The following is a 17,240-nucleotide window of genomic DNA, read 5'->3' on the forward strand; positions in this document are numbered from 1 at the left end:
GATACGTGATGAATGATATACATAAATATTTATACTTTGCATATGTTTACCCAAACACTGAAAAACATCCATGTTTATCACACAAACATTTTCCTGTTGTGGGAATCGAACCCACGGCCAGAAAGCAAGGTCGCTGCCCACAGCGCCAATCGGCCGTAAACTCTCCTAAACTATTACTATTCATAAAGGTGAAAAAGTTTATTTCAGTGTTTGTTTGTTTGCACGCGCTAATCTCTAGAAATCTCAGGTTATCATAAGTGTGGTCTTATAAGAGGGTGGTATTGCAGGAGGGAAAGTACTTTACTTATTTTCTTAGTTTTGACAATGTCTGGCGTAGTGGTGAGCAGTGGCGTGCAGTTCATACATGCGCGAAAGCACTGCATACCCTAAAATTTATATATAACTCGTATTTTTGCTGTTTTATGCAATTTTTCCGCTGTATGCATACCCTGGTAAGAAACCAAGTGCACGCCACTGGTGGTGAGCACTGTAATCTTCTAAGTGGAGATGAATAGAACCCGGGACCGATAAGTCATAAGATCACAGTATTCACCACAACGCAATGGAGCTCGATAGTAATATTATGAAAAAAAATTGCGAGAAAAGTAATCGTTCGTCGTCGGATCGTTTTCAGCACCAGTATGAAGAGCCTTAATAATAATGAGTGAACGCTAATAAAGCGCACACACGACGTCTGTCCGTCCATCTCTTAGCACTTCGTTAAGGAATACGTATCAATCGGCGTGGCACAGAGCAATACGTCGACAGAGGCAGCAGAAATAGGATCATTATTTAATTAGGTTGAATTCAAATACTTTATATTATTGTATATTTTTTTTTAAATATACTTATTTTGGCGCGTTAGGGTAAAATGGTGAGACTTAATTTTTTCGATGCTCGCGCAAACCGTCACAAAAAACCAATAATTCAAACAATACCTTTTTTCTATTTTTTAGTGTAATTTTTATTGCAAACGTAGAGTAAGGCAAAAGATACAATTTTTGAAAAGACTGTTATCTTGTTACGCCAAATAAGTATAAGTTCTATCGCGTGTACAAGAGTTCACACACGTTGTTTTATTTTACTACAAGTTAGCCCTCGACTGCTATCTCACCGGCTGGTAAGTGATAATGCAGTCTAAGATAGCAGGTAGATAGTTATATTAAAATCATTATCCCTAATAGATTTCTACGAGATATCGAACCGGATCGCTAAAACATCTTTGTCTAGGTAACCAGCCACGACCGAAGCATCCCACCAGACCACACCAGAGAAAATTCAGATATTATAAATTACCGAACTGTCCCAGCTGGGAGTCGAACCTGGGACCTTAACACCACAGTGCTCATTGCTGCGCCAAGGATATACCTATAGTTATAAAAATTAAAAATTTGAAACCCCCGACTGTCAATATAGTTTATATTCTACTGGTCAAAACCTATCATGTGATACCCATATTGAGGCACATAAGCCTCCTTCCTTCCAAGAGCGCACCGTGTGTCGGTGACCTTGGTAAAAAAAAAAAGAAATCCGCCATTTTGTGGTGCGGCCATCTTAAACCGATTTTCATAAACCATAGCGAACTAACACTCCTGACTAATACACAATATGAGTATTGAGGGAGTGTGATAAACGAAATATGTAATGCGCTATTATGTGGTTCACCTCTTGATTAAATTTGGCATATGTGTAGCTTGGATCCTAGAGATGAACACAGGATACTTATTATTATATTATAAGTATCCTTTGTTCAGGGCGATGGAGAGAGCTTTGTTAGGAGTATCTCTACGTGATCAAATCAGAAATGAGGAGATCCGTAGAAGAACTAGAGTTACCGACATAGCTCGGCGAGTTGCGAAGCTGAAGTGGCAATGGGCGGGGCACATAGCTCGGAGAACCGATGGACGTTGGGGTCTTAAGGTGCTGGAATGGCGACCCCGCACCGGTAAACGCAGCGTAGGTCGGCCCCAAATGAGGTGGACAGATGACATCAGGCGAGTAGCTGGGAGCCGTTGGAGGCAAGCGGCCCAGGACCGTGCATTGTGGAACTCCCTACAAAAGACCTATGTCCAGCAGTGGACGTCAATTGGTTGAGATGATGATGATGATCCTTTGTTCCTGTGTTGTATAGGATATTCCGGAGAAGCATCTGGAATTTTTCCCGTGAGATGTAAAAAAAGGACTTTGTTACACAGGTAAATCGATCATAGCGTTATTTCGCATGAGGATAGCTTGCATCCTAAGGACGAGCAAATGATTCTATTAATTCCGAGATAAATTAAGTTTGTTTTTTAACGCGACACAGCGTTAAAAAATACATAAAAAAAAACAGAGACCACGGAAAAATAATGATTTGATGTCTAATCAAATAATTATTCCTTCATGGGCTCTGTGTCTTGGTCGACCTGTGTCTAACATGGCGCATAGTGCACACAGCGCTGCGTCAAAGTGTATTTGGTGTTAAAACGTGTCTAATGGACACACAAACAGACATTCTATTTGGGACGTGGTTCTATTAACATAGCCCCTGAAGTCCTGTCACATAGACACTGATATCACAAAGACTTCACTAATTTCAGAAAAAGTAGAGTTTCTACGTTCGTCAACATATATTATATACTTTTATTTTAATTTTTGTTAAGTGAATTAGTTAACAAACATTTGAATTTTTTTTATCCAATTTTTTTATTTATTTTATGGTATGAAAGGGTATATATATACATATACTAGCTGTGGCCCGCGACTTCGTCTGCGTTTGATTTTGTTTTTAAAGTATTCAGTATCGCTAAGCCTTAAATGAGTATAGTAGTATGACTCTCATGTGACTGTCAATTAATTATAGACAAATAATTTGCAATAGAATAAAATTGCAACTATAATTAAAGATCTAAGCTATCCTATCTCCTAAGTTGGACCAGACTGCTCACGGTTTGCCAATTTAATTTAAAATCGGTTAAGTAGTTTAGGAGACCATCGCGGACAAACATCGTGACAGGAGATTTATATATATTAAGATTTATTTATTCAATTACAAGTCCATTACAATGTCATATAGATTACATAATTATTATATTTTTCAAAAAGAATGTCAATCTAATGTTTACATTTGAAATGGAACCCTGTGAGGGCGCTGTAACCAGATTGAGAAGCAGATTGAGGGGTGTTTATATATGTATATATACACCCTTTTATACGCTATATATATATATATATATATATATGTATATATCTGAAGGTTGTCCAAAGAGTATTCAGAAAGCGGTGTTAGTCAAGTGGTTATAACGTTGGTTTCAACTTTAGCGGGACCGCTGTCGAGCTCAGGCCGTACCTCTAACTTAGTTTAGCGTTAGTTAAAATGCAGGAACTTAACCCTTCTCATATTATGTTATGGAGAAAATATCCTTGTTAGGCATTCAACACTCCCATAACCATATAAAAAAATATAAATCCAAGATCACTTTAAAGTAATCGGGTTAAGAAATTATAACCAAATATAACGTTACCTACGTCCTCATTTCCATACCAAGCGGCCCTATGTTTTTAAATTTATTATCTTTTGGTTTTTGTTGTTCAATATAACGCTTATCTTAATAAACTTTTTGTGGAGTCTACGTTTCGTTCTACAATAATGCAAGAAAAGGAACTCGATGGCTTATTGGCTTTCTACTTTTTTTTTTAAGGAACTAGCCTCTAACAGTCCACTGCTGGACTAAAGGCTTCTCCCAATGGGAGGGTTTGGCTATTATAACCACGCTGGGTAGACGGGTTGGTGATCGCAGTAGTTGGTAATAGTAGCACTGGAAACTACGCTCCGTTCTCCGTTACATTTCCTTAGTCGCCTCGTACAACACAAACGGGTAGAGGAGGGGTGGTGACTATACTCTGATCTGCCGCCGCCATACGGCTAAATTATTTTATTGTACGACAGCCAGTATGGCGCAGTGGGCAGTGACCCTGCTTTCTGCGCCCAAGGCCGTGGGTTCGATTCCCACCAAAATGATTTGTTATGAACATTGATGTTTTTCAGTGTCTGAGTGTTTATCTGTATATTATAAGTATTTATGTGTATTATATTAAAAATAAAGAAATAAATATAATAATACAATTCCTTTGTACACTTCATGTAGCTAGTGTTCACTATCACAATTTATGGTACATTAATAATAAATAAATTGGAAAGATCTAAATAATAAACATGCGTTAAAGTTAGTTGGGAACCCATCTGCGGGTAAAGGCCTCCTCCATCTTCATACTCTTCCATCGTGTATTATGAATGAATGAATGAATACACTTTTATTGTACACCAAAGAAACAGAAAGTAGTTACAAAGATATAAATACAAATCAAGAGAGTACAATTTGGTGGCCTTATCGCTACATAGCGATTTCTTCCAGGCAACCAAAGGCGTAAAAGGAAAAAACATAGAATATTATATAATATTTTATTATTATATTAATAAAAAAATATTCAACAGCTATCCTAGCACCCATAACACAAGCTTCGCTTACTTACTTCGCTAGATGGCGATGCGTGTAATATCGTAGTATATTTATTTATTTATTTATGTATATCCACTAATGACTATTTTCCTCCGACATGATTCTTCTTCTTGCGGTGCCTCTCCGACTAGCGAAGGTTGTCAGTCAGCTTCGTAAATTCTTGTCTATCTTTCGCGAGGCGAAATAATTCTGCTGCACTCGACATTCCAGTCCACTCTCTGATGTTGTCCGACATGATGATCGAAGACTATATCAGCGACATATAACATAGCATGGGTTATTTCATTGCCCCGCTCTTTTGGACGAGAATGACCTACTCGTATAGCAGCTAGTATATCATATTATACTAATGATATTTATGTAGACATAGTTGAATATTTCTTTATTCCAATAAGCACATAGATGTCACTTGCGTGATGCGTAGAAATATTTACATTGCAGTGATGGCGGAATACCCAAAAGCCTGGCGCAACTCAGAGCCTTAGAAACCATAACACAAGCTAACGCTTACTTTTGGGGCTAGATGGCGATGTGTGTATTGTCGTAGAATATTTATATTTATTTATTTAAAACTGCAGGACACAGATCTATGCAGACTCTGCAAGGAGGCTGCGTAGACGCCGCTGCACTTGACGTTCCTGCCTCGCGTTGATGCTTAAACGCAGCATTCTGTTGTGGGAAGTGTATAATACGAGTAAAACCAGAAGATACTAAATTTCTTCCAGCAAAGAAGTGCTGCTGTTCTTGGCGACTTGCTTGCTAGGAGATCTAGATAGCGGCGTCACAATAGATCGTAACCGGTCGACGCGACACCAGAGACCAGGCGAACCTGAGCCGCAAGCAGAAGAAGAAGAAGAAGAGATGGTGGCGACTAAATTCTTAAACTTAAAACTAAAGCCGCGAGGAATGCAAACACGCCCTTAATCAGAATAAACGTGCAACAAACTCAGACAGGTGTTATTTTTGTTATCACCAACTAACATTTTCATTGAGGTAAAACAATTCAAAAGCAACCTGGTTAGAGCAATCTTTCACATCAACATGTTGTGCTTTTTTATCGTTTACGAAATCGATAAATTAAATTCAAACTTTTTTTTTAGGAGCCCTGTCTACGACACTAAACACTAACCTAGCCGTTAGTTTATCTTAAAATTGAATACAATTTCTTTTTCATGAATAGTTCATTTTATGTAGCATGCACTGCAAGTTTATTTTTGCTTCTAATTTTAAAATTATTGCATGTATTACATTCGCAGCTACTTTCTTTAATTAAATCTTTTGGTTAGAAATAACCATTATTATCTATCACTAACTTCTACTTGCGTTGGGAGATAAAAACAAAGTAAAGAAATAGCATCGAACATCCGCAGTTTCTTAACCCCAAAGCCAGCGTACATGGCGAAACGACGTCGTTAGGCAGAAAAAGCCCGACCCATACAAACAAACGTAGCCAAGATAAATGTAAGAGATTTTACATACAAAACGTGTATGTAAATGCGACCGCTCGGGACAAGTGACTGAGGGAGACTGATTTGAATTTGGAATTTTGTGCGCGCGCATTCAATGGCTAGGGTGACAATTTGTTTTGTTTATTTATTTATTTATGTGTTGGTTTTTAGGGTTCATTGTTATAAATATATTTTTATTTTTAATACATATTTCTGTTATCATCATCATTATGCCCTGCAGGTCCACAATGAGACTTCTCACGCCTTTGAGAACATTTCGGAGAACTCTCAGGCATGAAGTGCTAGTGATATTTTAATTATTTAGAAAAGTTAGAGGTGCGTGCTGGGATTCGAAATCGAAATCTTCCCCGAATGTGATGCCGAAGTCCTTAACACTTTGCTAGCACCGCTTCAGCTTCTTCATTTCTGTTATACGGGATATTAATGTTTACAGTACCTATTTAATGACTGCGAATTGACTGTGCAATGTTCTCAACGACAATGTGAAGTCTACAAATGCACACTTGGCCAGCGTGGTGGACTACGGCCTAAGCTCGGTAGACTGCCTTCCGAACCGGTGGTAGAGTCACTACAAACAGACATACTTGACCTTTCAGAAGTGCTGTTATTAGGCCTACTTGAAATAAATTGAATTGAAAAATTTGAATTTTGAAACGAATGAGAGTAAAAAAAAATTATAGCTTATTCCACGCGCTACAAAAATCAAGAAAGCTAAGAAGACATAGTCTGGATATATAAAACGAGCCTTAAATCTTTTTTGTGCGTCTCAGTAACAAAGTAATGTCACGTGCCTATTTTTAAACTGTGCCATTTGGTACATTCATACGACTCGCACTTGACAGTTATTGTTATTTTTCGTAAAAAGGAACAGGAGGGCAAGTTGTCAATCTACTTTCCAGTTCCCACAATATAATAGCTTTTTTTTTTTTTTTTTAAATAACGACCAGCACATACTCTCAGACTATTGACGGCCCACTGCTGGGCATAGGCCTCAACTGTCATAGGGGACAGGGTTTTAGAGCGTAGACTCACCACGCTGCTCTGATTCTGGTTGGTTGGTGGGTTATTTATTTATTTATTAGCTTTTCAAGGGAAACAAACAGTAGGTACTATTACACATAAAAGTAATGCCGTATTTTTATATAACATAAACCAATGAAGTTTCCACAACTTAGTTATACATATAATACGATAACATTAACCACAATTGCTTAGGAATAAGTAGCTTCCAAGCGAAAATTATACAAAAAAAGAAAAAAAAAATTAAATTAAAACAAAAATGAAAAACAAAAACTTTAAAGCCTTTTTAATACTTATTTTGCCATAATAAATTTCCTAAAAGTGCCAATTTTGACATAAAAAATGTCCGTCTCACAATATTTGTTGTTATAACGACTATTATCACGAGTTGGTGATAAAAACCGGGACCGACGGCGTAGAATGCTCCCAGGAGCACGGGGGTTGGCACAGCCTACTAACTCCAGACTCGTACTGAGAATGATAAAGATATCAGAAAACCTAGTACATACAAGTTTTGGAGATTCGATTTATTACTCGGTGCGCAATCGCTCAAACGACGACACAATGAATTTCCTAAATAATTAAATAAATAAATATACTACGACAATATACAAACCGCACCTCTCTCAATCCTCAATCTAGCACCTTATCTTCAACGTTGATCCAAAGTGTAAATATTAAAAACATAAAGCGTAAACTCAAAGAATACTTTTTAGCGAAGTTAGCTGGCTGACTCTTTTGTTTCTCGTATAGTTTATATTCATTTATTTTGATACTTACCACCATTTAAAATTTACACGCTTACTTAGTTCCTATCGTTCTACAATGTAGCAGTACGTTTTTCCTACAGCTGCTTTTTTATTCTTCTAATTAACACTTTAGGTAATAAGCACCGAGGACAAACCTCTGCGGTTTTTTCGGTGATTTTAAAGTAACCATTTTAATGTGATTGTTTTATTAGATAAATAAAAAAAAAAGTACAAAGTAAGCATAGCTTGGGTTATGGGAACTAACATGAATGACGAAAGAACGAACATTTTTTTTATGAATAATCCATATAAATACTTATAATATACATATAAACACCCAGACACTGAAAAACAATCATGTTCACCACACAAACATTATCCAGTTGTGGAATCGAACCCACGGCCTTGGACTCAAAAAGCAGGGTCGCTGTCCACTGCCCCAATCGGCTGCCTAATCTAAGGAGATTTCCGTTGACCAATAGTTATCAGTAACAAGACTTCAATCACTTACAATAAATCAAAACCTACGTTTGGTTACTCTAGCCGGTAACGAATTTACATTAGAAGTTCAGCCATGACGGACCAAAGAGTATTAGCTCTCATTTTGCGGGCATATTGCCTGCGTATCGCGAGTTCGAATCTCGCCATGGGATACAATTTTTCCTTCCATCTGTACATTTTTGGAGTTTACTCCTTAAGAATCGATTTTCATATATAAGGCGTTCGGTATGAGAAAAATGTGAGGATTAAAATCTACTTATGAATGACCTCGTTACGTTTTGCTTTGCGACGTTGACGCACACTTTTTTATGCTCTGGGGGCTTACTACCATCGCTTAAATTGAGATCATTATGACATACTATTCTACCATCGCTTATAGCAGTATTACTTTAATATTAATGATAATTTGTTATGGAATTATAAACCTTACTTTTAGGCCGTCAAGGCTGCTGCCCGTTCTTACACCCGCGGTAAGAGCAAGTTTGGTGACAGGTATCCTAATCTGCCGCCACTACAAGAGGCAATATACTCTTAATATTTCATAAGAAAGGAATATTAATTTAAAAGAAGAATATTTATTTTTCCGCACAAACGAATTGAAAACATTCTATGTGTTTTCTTATGACAACCCTATTGAAGATAAAAGACCGGCACGCGCATTGTACCTAAACTGCGTGACGCGTAACTACATAAAGTGACATAACTCACTTGATTTTAATTTTATATGTGATGTTAGGGCTGTATCTGATTTCTTTCAATGAAAACTGTGGCAGTCACTACAAAACTATTTGGTTTTCGGTTTCACAGATAAGTCTCAGATACAGTACATAATGTACCCCTAAAGCCTATGAAGTCAAATTTCGGTTTTCATTTACACGTTGTATACAATACGGTTCTATCGGTTTGGAATTCAAAAATAATCGGCAACTGCATTCTTATTGAAGCTATAAGTATCTAGTATAAAATGGAAATAGCTTGTATTTTTGAGCTGTCGTTTTTCAAAGCCAAGCTATTGACTGGATCGTACCGGAGCTAGACAGCATGATTTAAGCACGGGCACCGTATGTATAAGTTATTGTAATAAATTCCACGACTTTGTCCGTCCGTACCTCTCTGCATTACAAAGTGAACATTGATGTATCTATGAAAATTGTGCGCAATGTTGAAATACCTATTTATTTAAATTATATATATACTTGCACAGTGCCTGAAGACTAAATTCGAACAGTGCGTGTTGCCAGTGATGACTTACGGATCAGAGACATGGTCGCTAACTATGGGCCTCATAAGAAGGCTCAGAGTCACTCAGCGGGCGATGGAGAAAGCTATGTTAGGAGTATCTCTACGTGATCAAATCAGAAATGAGGAGATCCGTAGAAGAACTAGAGTTACCGACATAGCTCAGCGAGTTGCGAAGCTGAAGTGGCAATGGGCGGGGCACATAGCTCGGAGAACCGATGGACGTTGGGGTCTTAAGGTGGTGGAATGGCGACCCCGCACCGGTAAACGCAGCGTAGGTCGGCCCCAAACGAGGTGGACAGATGACATCAGGCGAGTAGCTGGGAGCCGTTGGAGGCAAGCGGCCCAGGACCGTGTATTGTGGAACTCCTACAAAAGACCTATGTCCAGCAGTGGACGTCAATTGGTTGAGATGATGATGATGACGATATACTTGCGCTTCCCGCTGAGCTTCAAAGAACCGGTGATAGCTCAGTGGGTAGGACTTCGACTTCGCTTTCGGGGTGGCGAGTTCGAATCCCAGCACGCATCTCTAACTTTTCTAAGTTATGTGCGTTTTAAGCAATTAAAAAATGACTTGCTTCAACGGTGAAGAAAAACATCGTGATGAAATCTGTAGGTATACCTGTTCTTGATCATTTTCTCAAAGGTGTGTGAAGTCCACCAATCCGCACTGGGTCAGCATGGTGGACTACGGCCATTGTAGAAGGAGACCTGTGCCCTGTAGTGGGCCGGTAATTGGTTGTTGTGATGATGGTGATATACTAGCGCCCCGCCCCGGCTTCGCACAGGTGCAATGTAGATAATAATGTACAGTTTGCAATGATTGATAATACAAATCCGTAGTACATTACTTTTATCTATCACGTTAGGTTTAGCCAGCGTTTGCAATGTAAGCGCACAAAGATATGTTTGTTGCGACATCACATTAGAAATTTTTGAATTTCTTTGCTTTTCACTACTATAATGTGCATGTTAATAACATATAAACCCTCGTTTTGAATCACTCTATCTATTGCTAAAAACTGTATTGAAATTCGTTGCTTCGTTTAAAAGATTAAGCGAACAAACAGGTAGCTACTCAATTTTATACTATGTTACGAAAGAAAGATAAGAATATTATAGTATTATAACAAAAGGCAAGCGTTGATTTCAAACAAATAATAGCACCCGAAATATATAGTTCAGTGTAAATTTTCTCTACTTAGTCACAGTACTAGCCTAGATTATAATTAAATAGCTGTCTCAACCTCCGCGCCTATACCTTGTAGTGGGATGGTAATCTTATATATATAAAAGAAAAAGTGTGTGGGTATGTATAGGCTCCGAAACGGCTGGACCGATTTCAATGAAACTTTCAGGGAATCTCCGAATTAACCTGGCGAGTAATCCTGTAGTTTGGTGACGATCGGAGCACTCCTATTTTTGAACTGTCAAATATAGCTTTTTTTTACTATGATGATATTCTATTGTTGGGTGTACATGGGTGTAGATAATGATCTTCACCCGCTCGAGAAGAGAATAGAAGAGAATGAATACGGAGAGAAATAAATGATTTAATATATTATGAGACTTAAATTAAAAATTTAATGATGTATGTTTATTGTTTAAATAAAATAAAGCAAAATCTAGTCCGGCGAAGCTGGCTGGGTACGCTAGTAATTTATAATAAAGATGGTACGCTAGTAATTTTGCTACAAACACACATAGCACATTTTTTTGGAAGTGTCCGGCTTAGCTTTCATCTCTGACAAGATAGAAAAATGAATGTTAAAATGTAAACAGTTGATATTACCCCCAAGACATGGGAAATCCTAGTTTGGGGGTCCAGGATAATTAAAAAAAAAATGTACTTAATGTTTAATGAAATTAAAGCTATTATTATTATTATGTTATGTTGGAAAAGAGCAACTGCTGAGTTCCTTGCCGGCTTCTTCTCGGTAAAATCTGCCTTCCAAACCGGTGGTAGAGTCACTACAAACAGACTAACTTTACGTTTCAAAAGTGCTTATATTAGGCCTACTTGTAGTAAATTAATTTTGAATAGCGTGTTAACGCAGTTAAGGTGCCGGTGTCTTAACCCTCCATTAACCAAACTCAAAAGCTTTGTGGCTTTAATCCCTTTTCGATAGTTTTATTTTCTTAGGACCAACCTTTTGTATTTTCAATCAGGGTTTTAGTTAAAACTATCGTAACATGAAAATTAAAAGTAGTAGGTATTTAGACGGCCGAGTGGCGCAGTGGTCAGCGACCCTGCTTTCTGAGTCCAAGGCCGTGGGTTTGATTCCTACAACTGGAAAATGTTTGTGTGATGAACATGAATGTTTTTCAGTGTCCGGGTGTTTATCTGTATATTATAAGTATTTATGTGTATTATATTAATCAGCTATCTTAGTACCCATAACACAAATTAATAATATATTATAGTATATGTATGTAGTATAAAATAATATTAAATAATATGTATTAGTAGTATTTAATAATAGTTAAATATGTCAAAGTCAAAGTCAAAGTCAAAAATATCTTTATTCAAGTAGGCCCATAGGTGGCACTTTTGATGCGTACATAAGAATTACACGGTAGTGAGATGATGGCGATAACCACATTCGTTAACTTAAAACTAAAGCAGCGAGGGTTCCAAGCGCGTCCTGGTCTAAGAAGAAGCCCACAACAAACTTAGCCGGGTTTTTTTTTGTTATCACCATCTCACAATGTCATTTTAAATTATTAGAAGAGCAACCTGGTTAGAGCAATAATTTACACCCAAGCTTTTTTATCGATTACGTAGTCCTTTATACTATAATAGGACTTTTCTATAAGCTTACGTTTAATACAAACTTTGAACTTTTTAAGAGACATCTCCGAGATGTCAATTGGTAGTTTATTGTAGAATTGTATGCAATTTCCTTTAAACGAATAATGAATTTTATGAGTAAGTAGTTTATTATAATTATTTTGTATATATATAAATGTATGTTTTTAAACTGAAATTGCTGCACCAATCCGTTCCTTCGTTTTTTCCTAACGTCAAAGTTTGTCTGGAAGAGATCGCTTTAGTGATAAGACCGCCTTTACACGCTCTATTTTATTTTCTAAGTTTCTTCTGTATTTGTGTTTAGTTTATATAAAATGTGTGTATGCAATAAAGACTTGAAACTGGCATACAAACAAGCTACGCTTACTTAAGGCTAGATGGCGATGTGTGTATTGTCGTAGTATATTTATTTATTTATATCGGCACGGTTAGCGTAGGACGGAGACAAAAATTATATCCCCTGACAGGGGATATAATTGATGTGTTCTCCTGCTAAAGCACGGGAACAAGGAATAAGAGAAGTTTATCCCCGTTTATTATATTACACAAATATTATTTGGATATTGCCACTTGTGCGTTAATGATCTGAGAGTTGATAAAGCTTTGGGAGGAGATAAATTTTTATCCTTTCCCAGGGACATAATTGTCTCCTGCCCATGCAAGCCGTGCAGGATAAATTAAAACCGATTCTGAGCTTTCGAAAATAAGTCTAATAAATAATTTATTGAGTTAATTAAAGTTGATTTCTGTATATCCGTGTAAATTATAACATTAATATAAGTTATACCTATAGTACAGATGTAATATAACTTGTACCTATGTTTTATTGAACAATAACAGTTATTACCCCCCTTATTATTATTATTATTAATTATTATTAATGATTACCACTACACAGTGACGTGCATAGAGGGTATGCACAGGGTATGAAGATAGCTACCCGTCCCTATAGGAGTCTCCCTACTGTCTGAGGGGGGGGGTCAAGCTGTCCTGATCCCCTCCTCATAAGCGTAGTAGCCCTGGCAATCAGTTGGGGTTGTTGGTAGACGTCTGGGAAGTATACAACGGGTTCCCCGGACGTCCAATAAAGCCGACGACAGGGACATGCCGTGGTGGTTTTTAGTTCGGGTAAACGAGTCCCACATAACCTCTGTCCTGCCCAAAAGGACAGAGGTAGCCATAAAGCTTTTCCACCATGACAAAAACAAAAAAAGTCTAAAGGGGAGGTTTCCTACAATGTCTTATCTTTAAGTTTTTCATAACTCGAACTGGGGATTTTGCCATTTTATGTCATATGTCCGCTTAGAGCATACCTTGTGCAAACCTTATATGCACGCCACTGCGGCACTGGAATATTAATAAACTAAAATAACCTATGTAACCTATGTAAACAAAACTAAATAAAACTTATACGTCTTCGAAATCACTGCAGCGAGGCAAAGTGCCCAAGATGCCGACAGCATTGCCCCTTTGAATGGCCAAACTAATTCCTAAGCCTGATATTTTTTTTTTAATATGGCCAAACAAAAACTTGTAGGTATCTACCTAAATACAAAACACCACGGTAACTACAGAATATAAACTAACCAAAACGCGATATTTGTTAACGAACGTAACTTTTGTGCAGCAAAATACCAAGTTTTTAAAACTCCATCGTAGCTTATTTGATTACGGTTAGTCTCATTTAATATAAGAATTTTAAATTGAAAGTGAGTCCAGTTATTTAGTTTCTGTACAATTTTCGCGAATTTCACATAATAGATGTTCTTTTCAATGATAAAACTTGTCGCTTAAAGAGCAGTTCCATTACGGAGACGTTTCTTGACCAAAAGTTTAATAAAAACTGACTATCAATATTGTGTAGTCAAGCTCGTTCATATGATTCATATTGAGGGAGTTGTAAAAAAATATGCACACACACACACACACATACCACAAACACACACCACACACACGCACTCACACGCACACACACACACACGCACACACGCACACATACATACACACAGACACACATGAGGAATAGAGGGATGAAGAGGCACTATAGGGTACTTTTAACCTAGGAAAATAAACCGTTCCCACGGGATTTGTGAAAAGCCATAATAAGATTTCGATGCTGCGATACTGACATCTTTAACCATAAATCTGTTTGTTTCATAAAATATATGTATAGTCGTAGCATTCTGCTTGACAAATTAAAAAAATAGCATATTTAAACTCTGTATTCTTTACACTATATTCTTTTATATATGTAAATTTTTTCTTGGGAAAACATCCTAAAAATTAAGTCCGTCACATCTATTGGCTGCATTAATACACGCATGTGGTGGAGAATGGCTAGTTTTTTTTTTATTGGTTGTTGTTCTTATGTTTATGTTATACCACGATCTGTTTTTTTTGCTAATAAATAAATAAAAAAATAAGCGCGGGCGATGAACGCGGGCAACAGCTAGTATTGAAATAGCTTTAAAGCGATAGTATAGTAAACCCGCTTTATGTTAACTGAAGTGACCAAAATCACCAATGACATGGTTACCACATATCATAGAGGTGTTAAAAGTAAAGCCGTTTAAACTTCGACGGCAGCAATACAGCTTACCGTCAACACGTCGCCAGCGGCTGTCTGAACTTGCTTTAGTGTAGAATCCCAGCTACTAGTAGAATGAATATGTACGAGATAACCGAGGAGAGTAGGTAACTTTAGATACAGCGGAAATTGATGAGACAATTTTTTTACCACTACAAGTTATTTCTTGATTACAATAGCAATTGATGATAAGTAATGATGCAGTTTAAGATGGTAATGGGCTAAGAACACCCCTAATCGGTTTGTACGCGACATCGTACCTGAACGATAAATCGCTTGGCGGCAGTTCTTTGTCAATATTGGATAGAAGCAGGCGTTACTTTGCGGAAATCCATGATATATTATCAAAATTAAGCATAATTTGCTATACTCCGCGAAAAGCAGGAGAATCTGTGTGGTGTACAATGAATAATTGAACAATTATTTGGCTATGTATATCAAGGTGTTTTGATGACCTTAACAATGCTGCTTGACGACAAAAATAAACATGGCGGTTCCCCGGACGAGCTAGAACACAAAAAGCTCTAAAACTACTAAAAACTTCTAGTGTATATAACTGTTAAAACTACACCTTAACCTTTTCATACCTAATAGTCGTATTATGCACGTCCGCACCTCCCTTACCTTTTAGAAACTCGCAAAGATTCTTTCTCGATTTTACTTTGATAAGGTAGTTGTGACATCTCTAATTAAAGTAATAAAGTGAAAAGCTAGTTGGCTGTGGAGTTGCTTTCTGCGAAAAAAATGGACGTTCAAAATTGTTGCCGGCCAAATTGTGATATTTAAATGACCTAAAATAAGAAGGTTACCGCCTCGACCTCCTTTTGTGCCTTCATCTATTTATAACGTCAAATTACTAAGTTCTGTACCTTATGTACAAGATTTGCTTTCAGGCAATAGAGGAGACATTTACGAGTATTAAACTCTGTATCCTCAAAGTAAAAGGACCTAATGTCACTTGTTGTAGCGTCACAAACCCTGAGCTTCTGTTTTTTTTTTGTTGTACAAGCGGGCTGTCACAAGCCCGAGCTATAGAATTTTAGCTATTTGGGCTATAACGCAATACCAATAAGATTCATTTTACTCCGATGTCATAGCATTTCCGTACTCCAAAACGACTCCTCGATTGCCTGCGAGCAAATCTTGTGCTAAAGCTTCTAATTTTTACGTCAATTATGGATGGATTTTGAAAACTATTCCATTGTTTGAAAGTTCATGTCTATATCAACTCTAAAGGTGTTTGTCTTCTAAAATCACCAGGTCAAAGTTGAGTGACCGTTGAAATCGAAGGAAATCCCAAAATATATACATGTAGTGTTGATGAATTCAATTAATTAAGTCTAATAATCATAAAACTGTACCTTTTACTATTATTTAATTATACTTAAATGTTAGTTGAAAACAGAATTTATGATTTATGGAACTCCACTCGGGAATAAACGGTTTTAGTCCTTCTACTAACCTCTAATTATCAAAAACGAATTAAAGTTTGGGCCAGTGATATGCCAGCACTCAAGTAGGTTTTTGATATCGATATTTTAATAATATACTTACGAATGGCGTGATATTTACGAGCGATTCGATAGTTGTGGTTTTAAAATTTTATTATTTTATTTTAGCACTGACGTACATTGGATACCAATCAACATTTATTATGTTGACTTAGTACTTAAGACAGTTAATAATATTGATTTTCCATATTTTCTTTTTTAAATAAATTCAAATAGATCGTCTTAACTTTTATTTGAAAATTCCAAAGAAAATCTATACCGGCATTAAACTGGTAAGTTATTTGTTCTTAACCTATAATTATACTATACCGGTTAACCTGAATTAGAAAAGTATCAGAAATTAAAACTTATTATTCTTCATAGACTGATTTAAAAATAATTGGGACCTAAGTTAAGTTTCTAACCATTTTGGCATTTGTACTTGGAGGAAAAATGATTTAATGACGACCCTGAATCTACTCTTCCTTAGATATTGTTAGAACATCTTGTCAGTTCAGTTTCTTGAATCTAATACTGGAAGAGATCTTATAGCGTTTTATTTGCAATCATCATTATCACACACATTTGTCTTCATTATAATCAGAAATAAACGTTTGACGCAACTATTATTTACAATCCAAAAGCCACTTTATTATCGTAATTTATATCGATAACCTAATTACGTGCATTGTCACAACACTAAAAAGAGGATCGATAGTCAAAGCTGGTCCGTCTGTTACTACGGCTACGAGCGGCGGTGTTCCCGAATCAAAGGAAGGTGGCACACTGGGAACAAAAACAATAGAATTAAAAGAAGCAATGCCTACACGTCAATTGATTATCTTTTTGAGTGCGGATCACCAGGTTTGGC

This window comes from Pararge aegeria, chromosome 7, assembly GCF_905163445.1.
Source record: "Pararge aegeria chromosome 7, ilParAegt1.1, whole genome shotgun sequence".
NCBI classification, from domain to species: Eukaryota; Metazoa; Arthropoda; class Insecta; order Lepidoptera; family Nymphalidae; genus Pararge; species Pararge aegeria.